The sequence below is a fragment of the Elephantulus edwardii genome, unplaced genomic scaffold, assembly GCF_000299155.1.
Source record: "Elephantulus edwardii isolate Elephantulus edwardi_28Jun2011 unplaced genomic scaffold, EleEdw1.0 scaffold00089, whole genome shotgun sequence".
Classification (NCBI taxonomy): Eukaryota; Metazoa; Chordata; class Mammalia; order Macroscelidea; family Macroscelididae; genus Elephantulus; species Elephantulus edwardii.
Genome location: NW_006399839.1, coordinates 12,085,157 through 12,093,340, shown reverse-complemented (window position 1 = coordinate 12,093,340; position 8,184 = coordinate 12,085,157). Strand labels below are relative to the sequence as shown.

Below are 8,184 nucleotides of genomic sequence, written 5' to 3'. Positions count from 1 at the left end.
GCTCTGCATACAGGTTGAAAAGGTATGGAGATAGGACACATCCCTGGCGTACACCCTTCCCAATTTTGAACCATTCAGTGTTGCCCTGCTCTGTTTTGACGACTGTCTTAGTCCAACTATAGGTTTCGCACAAAACATTACTACAAGAAACAAAAAAAGATCTGGAGAAATGGAAGTATATACCTTGTTCATGGACACGAAAACTTAATATTGTGAAAATGACAATACTGCCTAAGGCAATTTACACGTTCAATGCAATCTCAATACAAATACCAATTCCATTCTTCAACGAGATGGAAAGGGCAATCTCTAATTTCATTTGGAAGGGAAAGAGGCCACGAATAAGCAAAGCACTCCTTAAAAAGAGAACCAAGGTAAGAGGCATCTTACTCCCTGATTTCAAATCCTATTACACTGCCTTGATGGTCAAGATAGCATGGTACTGGTACAATGGCAGACACATAGATCAGTGAAATAGAATTGAGAATCCAGAAATCAGCCCATCTACCTATGGTCATCTGATTTTTTACAAGGAGATGAAATCAGTTAAGTGGGGAAAGGACAGCCTTTTTAACACACAGTGTTGCCAAAACTGGAAAACTATCTGCAGAAAATTCAAGTAAGACCCACACCTCACTCCATACACAAAAAACAACTCAAAGTGGATCAAGGACCAAGGACTAAAACCAAGGACTATAAACTTCATTAGAGAAAAGCTTGGAAGAACTCTAGAGGCCCTAATCCATAAAATAAACAATCTTCCAAACATCCTGAAAATCTTACAACCACTAGAAGATAAAATAGATGAAGGGGACCTTCTAAGATTAACATACCTATGCATAGTCTTGCCCCTTTGAAGTTTACAGAATGTCTGGAAAGTAGGAGAAACAATAAAGAGTGATAAACAATGGAATTGAGAAGAGGCTTGAAGAATTCAGTGACATATTTTACCCTCGGTACAGTTTTGGCCAGAGTGTCACATAAAAGCAGTCACAGACTGGCCTTGTGTTATCTGGGGTTGCTTACAGTGTCAGTCAGGACTGAAGATAGTGATTGAGCAAAGCAGTACAACATAGCCTGCTAATGACAAGAATGAGTTCTTGTTTTACTTGAATTAGTCATGTATGATTTTGAATTATTCATGCGTCATTTTTGAACTGTGTATTTTTCTTCCTGAGGAAATTGGGTTGAGAGAACCAGATGAGGTAATCTTTTGAAATTTTTCTTTAGTTTATCGTGTTTATCAGAGGTTCCATGTATTAAATATTATAGATCTGCAAATACCCATTTAATATGTAAGTTATACAGAGATGGCGAGTGTATAAAAAAAATGACTGAATTTCTGTTTGGATGCAGGCTTTCCTCTTCAGCAGATATAAACCTAACACTGTCACATAAAAGATAATGTCACAAGAAGCCTGTAAATATTTATTAAGACTCCACATTATACCACTGTCCCTGTGAATGAGGAGCAGTCTAACACCAAGGGAGATCAGGAAGACAGGATTTGCTCTGTGATCATTGATCTGTAAGATCTTTCTCTCTCCTTCTCTGTCTCTCTCTATCTCCCCTCTCTCTAAAACAAAGTCTAAAGATTTAAGAAATTATTCCAGCACATTACTTCAAGACTTGAAATCTCTCTCCTTACTCTGTGACTCTTAAACTGCATTTAGTTAAAAACACTGAACATCATTTACCCAAGTCAGATTTGGGTTTGGCTACTAACAATTTTACTGTCAGGACTTGTAGAATTTTGCTTTTCCTTTAAGTAAAAGACCCCTTCAGTAAGTCAATATAACACCAACTTTGCTTCCTATGGAATTGATATGTAAGACAGAGAGACCTGGCCTAGCCTTGCCTGGAAGACAATAGTCTTATCACATTTTGGGTCAATTTGAGGTGTTTACAGATGCCTGGCTTGTTAATGTCAGGGATCAGTGCTGTGACTCAGGGTAAGTGTAACTCACCCAGAATGGGTGAGTGACCCTCTGCAATTTTGTTGAAAGACCTTTGTTACAGAAGTATATTTGCTTTTCTAAGTGAGGAAAAAGTTATTAATCATTTCAATTTCTACCCCAGACCACAAAAGTGATTCAAATCTGAGTGATCACACTCAAACCTGATTCTTGAACTCCCTGGGCCAACGCTATTAACTGAGAACAGTGGGCTCGAAAATAAGCTTTGGTCACAAAATTGCTGGCTGTAATTGGAGGTGATGGGTTGTTAAAATGGCTAGGGATTGCAGAAGGTCTAGCTGTTTCCCACCTGCAACTCAGTTTCTCATTTTAGGGTGAAGACTATAGGTTCATAGAGGTAAGAAAAAACTGTGAAGCAGAAGCCCCAGGGAGTTATATACATTTTCCAAATTCTGACACTTAACCTTCTGCTAAAATCAGAAATTCTGCCTACATGGCATGCAATAGAGAGCCCTAGAGCCCAAAGAGAAAACACTACCCCAAAAGCCAGTTGTTAGCTGTGTAAGGCTCCATAGCCTGGGGACCTTCAGTGAGGTGTGGGCCATTGCAACTATGTACAAAGTAGCTTGCTAAATGGTAAGATACCCTCTTAGTTCTCAAGTTTTTTGAGTCTCTGTGAGGAGTAGAGTGACATGGCTTTGAAGAAAATGAATGTATATAGTCAAGAAAATTTCAGATAATTATATAATCTGGATGAAAATATTTAACTGAGGAATATGCGTCTTTTCTTTTTTTTTAAATTTTTTTAATTTTTGTGTGAGTGTACCATCAAATCAGATCTGACTGGTACAGGAGGAGATTGTCCCTCCTTCCCCGGCAGAGCATCTGGTGGATTCGAACCATGCGCCTCTGGGAATATGCTTCTTTTCTAAGAGAGGTCACAGGGTTTGCGCTGTTGTCTTTGACAAGCCAGAAGCCTGCATCCTACTGCCTGTGTTGCTTGCTACCTTTATCGTATATGTAGTGCCATTTTATTGATTATTCTGTTTTAAAATGATACAATTTAAAAGAGCTATCTAGGTGCAAGCTCTGTTGATTGATTCTGGCTCCCCAACAGTATTTATTGATCTATTACAAATGAAATTACACAGTAAATGATTCAACAGTGAGACTAAACATATCTTTGAGCAGATACCTTTATTATTATTTCATTTTTTTATCAAACTCACTAGCATTTTTTCCCCCTTTTTAATTTTTTAAAAATTAATTTTAATGAATGTTTACAGAGATTTTGGATTTCCATACATTTATTGTTGCATTTTTCTCCCTGCCGACTCCTCCCCCCAGTTCACTCTTCTCTTTGTAAAGTAGAAGAAAAATTATTTCATTGTTATAGAATCCCCCCATCCTCCACCCCCCGTCCTGAGTACACTCCACTATGCAACCTTCATTCTGAACTATTGTCATAACCATAATACCCAATTATATATTGTTTTCAAACAGTTCTCTCCCTCCTCTGTTTCAATGTAGTATACATAAATGACCCAGTTTTTCTCAGTCTCACTTCAACCCTGATGTCAGTTCCGTCCTACAGCAGTGGTACCATGCAGCACCTGTCCTTTTGTGACTGAGATACTTCACTCAACATAATGTCCTCCAAGGTCACCCATTTTGAATAATATTGCATGAGTTCCTTGTTTTTCATTGCAGCATAGTATTCCATTGTGTGAATATATGACAGCTTCTCTATCCATTCGTTTGTTGATGGGCACTTTGGTTGTTTCCAACTCTTAGCTATTGTGAACAAAGCCTCAATAAACACGGGTGTGCATATATCTGCCTGGATGGCAGTTCTGGTTTCTTTAGGGTATATTCTCAGTAATGAATTGCTGGATCAAATGGTGTTTCTATTTGCAACTTTTTGAGAGAGCTCCATAGGGTTGTGCCATTTTAAACTCCCACCAACAGTGAATAAAGGTTTCAGTTTCTCCACAACCTCTCCAGCATTTGTTGTTTATATTATTTATTTCTTTTTTTTTTTGTTTTTAAAAAAAACCAGAATGTTTATTAGTCCCAGAAGGGGTGGCCTGCATGGGGTGGTGGGTGGGCTAGATCAGGGTGTGTGTGGGCTGTGAGGAGTCTACAGTCATGGGGTGGGGGGTCTTGGGGGGAAGGAGCTGAGCTTGTTGGCCAGTTTCAATGGTGCTTCAGGTTTGCTAGTGAACATGTTTCATGAAAGAGTCATGGCAGGCCAGAGCAATGCCCCCAATAAGATTAAGAAATTCTTGGAAATCTAGCTTCCCATCAGCGTTGAGGTCCAGTTTCTTCATCATGTGGTCAAGGACACCAGGGTCCTTCTGATTCTTTGTGAAGGCAGCCAGTTCTGTATTCATGAATTTCAGGAACTCCATTTTGGAGAGGGTAAGGCTGTTTCCATCCTGTCCAGCGTACCTCTGGAACACGGCAATCAGGGACTCAATGCACCGCTCGGTCTCTGTGGGGCTAGTGACTTTTGCCATGTCGCAGCGGACCAGAGCAGTGGCTGTGGCTTGGAACGGTGGGTGTGTGGCTTTCTGCCTGTATTATTTCTTTTTTTAACACAATTTTTATTTTACACTGGTTTACTTTCATATTTTGTGTACATTGTTTTCCACACCAGATCATTCTCTTTTTCTTTACCCACCCCTCTCTTTACCCATCAAATTGTGTAACCTTATGATTACCCCCTGTCCATCTCTCTGCTCCTACCCTCCCCCCATATTATTATTATTTCTTAAATAATATTTTATCATAGGAGCCTTGATGAAGGTCAAGGACTGTAGTCTTCGATATGGATTGAAGCTTAACATCAAGAAGACAAAGATCGTCACCACTGGGCCAATTGGAAGTACCATGATGGATGGAGAAGAGATTGAGGTTGTTAATTTCAGTTTGCTTGGCTCCACTATCAACATGCTTGGCATTAGCAGTCAGGAAATCAAAAGACGAATTGTGCTTGGTATTTCTGCTGTTGGGGACCTCTACAAAGTGCTAAGAGCTCTGATGTCAGTCTAGAGACTAAGGTATGTCTGATCCAGGCCATGTTTTCACAGTTACTTGCTGTGCATTAGAGAGCTGGACAATGACTTAAGGAACACAGAAGAAGAATTGATGCCTTTTAGTTGTGGTGCTGGAGAATATATGTGTTGAACATGTGGTGCATGATATTAAACGTACCATGGACTGCCAGGAGAACAAATAGGAGAGGGTGAAACCAAGTTTCTCCTTGGAGGCAAGGATTTTGAAGCTTTGTGTCACATTCTTAGGGCATGTGGCCAGCAGGCTCCAGACTTTGGAGGAGGATATCATACTCAAAAGGATGGAGGGGCAGTGCACGAGAGGAAGACTCCAGATGAGATGGATTGACAGGTAACTGGGACAGTAGGATTAGGTGTGTTGGAGTCAATGAGACTGGTTCAAGATAAGATAGGTTTCAGAGCTATTGTATACAGGGTCTCTGTGAGTAGCCGGCAACTTGATGGCACATAACAGCGCCACCACTACCATGGATATTGCTTGTGGATCTATGAGAAATGACATTGCTGACAACTTCATTCTTTTCTCCGTGTGTCATCATGCTGCCTATTGGTCCATTGTGAGGATTTTTGTTTTCTTGATTTTGAGATGCAATCCATATTGAAGGCAGTAGTCTTTGATCTTCTTTAGTAAATGCTTCTAGTCATAGAGACCTGTAATTTTAACTTATAAAATTATTTTTTTATTTGACTATGAAAAACCTGTATTCCATTTATCATCTATAAGATGCAAATCTTAAAGCCTCTCATTGACTGCACCTTGTTATGTACTTGTCAAGTCCGAACCAACCCATGGGTCATCCTCTAGTGGGCTGTTCCCTGAGACGAGATTGCCCATCTTTCTCCCATGGAGCAACTAGTGGATTCAAACTGAATGTCTTTGGTTGGCAGCACAAATCCTTACCAGTAAGAGCTCTCTTTCCCATTGACCAATACCTAAGAATATGAAGTGAGGTATCCTCTGCTCCTTCAATTAAAAATTTTTTTCTAGTATAAAATTTTTATTTTATACTTGTTTACTTACAAAGTTTTTATACATTGTTTTCCACACCACATCTTTGCTATTTCCTTAGCCCACCCCTCCTCCCTCCACCCATTCTTGATGGAAATGATTACAGTGCTAACAAACCCCCACTATGATTGAATATGTCCTCAAATAAAATTATTTCATCGTTTAGCCAGTGTTGGCTCTGGTTTTCTGTAGCTTAATTTTTTTTTTTAAAGATTGAGTTAAGTGTTCTCTAGGATTATTTCATTATACTTTTCTTTAACATGCTTCAGCTTTAAAATGTCTTTAAGAATGTTGTATTATATCATAAGAGTCTGACTATGGAAGGAATGCGCCATAATATAGTGAGTAAATTTTTCATGACTTTAGCACATGGTTGTTAAGTAAAAAATGACAGCTTCTTGGATTTGATTGCAGTTTAAAATTGTGACTCAGAATACTAGATTCGTAGATGGGACTTGGAAAGAAGACAGCTTAAGAAGCAGAAAATATTTTGCAGGCTTTATAAGATAGAGAAGCAAGTTCTTTGAGAATTTTGAGTGCAGTTTTTGCATTGTTTATTAATGGTAGAACCATTTATTTGAAATGAAATTAGTGTAGAGGCTTGTACTATTTCACCTTCATTCACTGAACCTGAGTAAAAGAGAAAGATGGGTGATTGTAACAATCTTTGGCCATATTTTTACAAGAACCATTGATTTGGTGGTCCAAAATCACCAAACTGCACAGCTATAGGAGGTTGTAGCATAACTACCCATATTCCACATGTGTGACCTGTTTTAACACTTTAATCTTATTGAAGTACAACTCATTTTAAGTATAGAGTACAATGAGTCTAACAACTGTATGAGCCTATGAAGTCAGCAGCATTATCAAGACATAGAACATTTCCATGACCCCTATAAGTTTTCTTGTGTTTCTGCCTAGTCTGTCCTTTATTCCCCTCCCTAAGGCATCCATGGACCTGCTTACTAGCACTGCAAGTCATGTTTGCCTTTTCTAGTTTCCTTTGTGTGTTCAGTCATACAATGTGATTTCTTCTAATTTGGTTGCTTCTGCTAATCATGACGTCTTTGGGATTCAATTATGTTGCTACTATACCAGTAGTCCTTCCCATTTTATTCCTGAATTGGATTCTATTGCAAATTCTAGATAGAACACTGTTTATTCACTTGAGTTTGTGTCATTTTTTAATGCCTTATGAACATTTAAGTGTGTGTCTTTTCTACATATTCATATATTTGAGTAAATCCTAGATAGAAAATTGCTTGGCAGTACACAAGTACATGTGTAACTTTATAAGAAATTGCCAAATTATTTGTCAAAGTGTGCTATTTTACACTCCTGTCAGCATTGAGGAGTAGTGATGCCACAGGATAGGACGGGGTTCAGCTTTGTTGTTCACAGGGATGCTATGCTATGTTCAACTAACAGCATCTCTAGATTCTCTTTTCTTTTTGTGTTCTATTGATTTATTATATATTTATACATGTACATATACTATACAGTGACCGGGACAATGGGGGCAGGTGTATTGGAATCAGGGAGACTGGCTCAGGACAGGGCAGACTTCAGAGCTGCTGTTCATAGGGTTTCTGTGAGTTGCAGATGACTCAATGGCACATAACAACAACATATACTAAATTATATTGATTACTGTAATATTTTCTTTTCTGAGGTGCTTTTGAGTCAGTTTCAACTCATAGCAAGCCATACACAACAGAAGGAAGCACTGCCTGGTCTTGTATCTTCACATTGCTGCAGCCACTGTAGGAGTTCATGCTATTGAAGGTGCCCATCTTTCTCTCTGATCTTCTTCTTTACCAAAAGAGGTGGTCTTTCTATAAGAACTGGCCCCTCCTTAAAACATGTCCAGAGTGTGTGAAATGAATTCTTGCCAGGCCTCACTTCAGAAGAGCATTCTGGCTTCTCTTTTTCAAAGAGAGATTTGTTCATTTTATTGTAAGTTCTTTTGTCAACGCCATAATTCAAAGACATCAGTTACTTTCTACTTCCTTTTTCATTATCCCACTTTCACATGCACCTGAGATAATTGGAAAATACCATGGCTTGCTTGTGCCAAGCCTACCTTAGTTGTCAAAGTGACATTGTTAGCATGTTTAAAGAGGTCTTCGGAGGGAAAGATCTGGTGTGAAAAACAATGTATATGAACTTTGAAAGTAAA

The 8,184-nt window shown here is 38.8% G+C and overlaps 1 protein-coding gene and 1 pseudogene across 1 annotated transcript in view; one reads left to right on the top strand and one right to left on the bottom strand.

The window, feature by feature from the left end:
* Positions 1–8,184, top strand: part of TTC28 (tetratricopeptide repeat domain 28) — a 744,609-nt gene that overhangs the window by 78,152 nt on the left and 658,273 nt on the right. The window lies entirely within an intron of this gene.
* Positions 4,133–4,435, bottom strand: LOC102856482 (annotated as a pseudogene).